Source organism: Mastomys coucha, unplaced genomic scaffold (assembly GCF_008632895.1).
Source record: "Mastomys coucha isolate ucsf_1 unplaced genomic scaffold, UCSF_Mcou_1 pScaffold1, whole genome shotgun sequence".
NCBI lineage: Eukaryota > Metazoa > Chordata > Mammalia > Rodentia > Muridae > Mastomys > Mastomys coucha.
In genome coordinates this window covers 40718344-40718920 of record NW_022196891.1, presented here as the reverse complement: position 1 = coordinate 40718920, position 577 = coordinate 40718344, and the positions used below count along the sequence as shown (strand labels likewise).

General features: G+C 34.5%; 1 protein-coding gene across 1 annotated transcript in view; it reads left to right on the top strand.

The window, feature by feature from the left end:
* Positions 1 to 577, top strand: part of Cdc73 (cell division cycle 73) — a 102104-nt gene that overhangs the window by 721 nt on the left and 100806 nt on the right. The window lies entirely within an intron of this gene.

The following is a 577-nucleotide window of genomic DNA, read 5'->3' as shown; positions in this document are numbered from 1 at the left end:
TTTCAAAATAGGGGATGTTAATGTTATTCTTCAAGGCGGGGGTGGGGAAAGGGGATAGACACCTACCACTTAGAGTTTTAGGAAAGATTGGGAGAGTTTGGAAGTCTGCAAAAATCAGTATTGGAGCTGAGAGTAGGACTTTGTTAGGGAGAAAGTTACTGGTGAAATGCAGTGAGTTTTTACATACGGGTCTGAGAAATTGATCCTATGTGCTTTGCAAAGGAAAAAAAAACGTTTGGGATTGTTGTTCCATGGATGCAATGAATTTAAGTCGTTGAGGAAATCACAGAGGGTCAAGTGGAATAATCCTTTGGGGCCTCTGTAATGATGTCACTGCCATTGATGCTTTTGTTTGATAATTAGAATGAGTCAGAATTTTGGTACCCATTTTGTTGAGTGACTTTATGAATGATCAATTAAAAACCAGAAAATGTTAAGATTTATTTGGACTTGCTGAATTCCTTTTTGAAATGTGATTAAGTGATATTTTGAGTTTCCCATGTTTTACGCTTTCAAATAAATTACACAGATTTATTTTATTGGGTTTTAATGAATATTTTTTCTTTAAAAAAAAAAA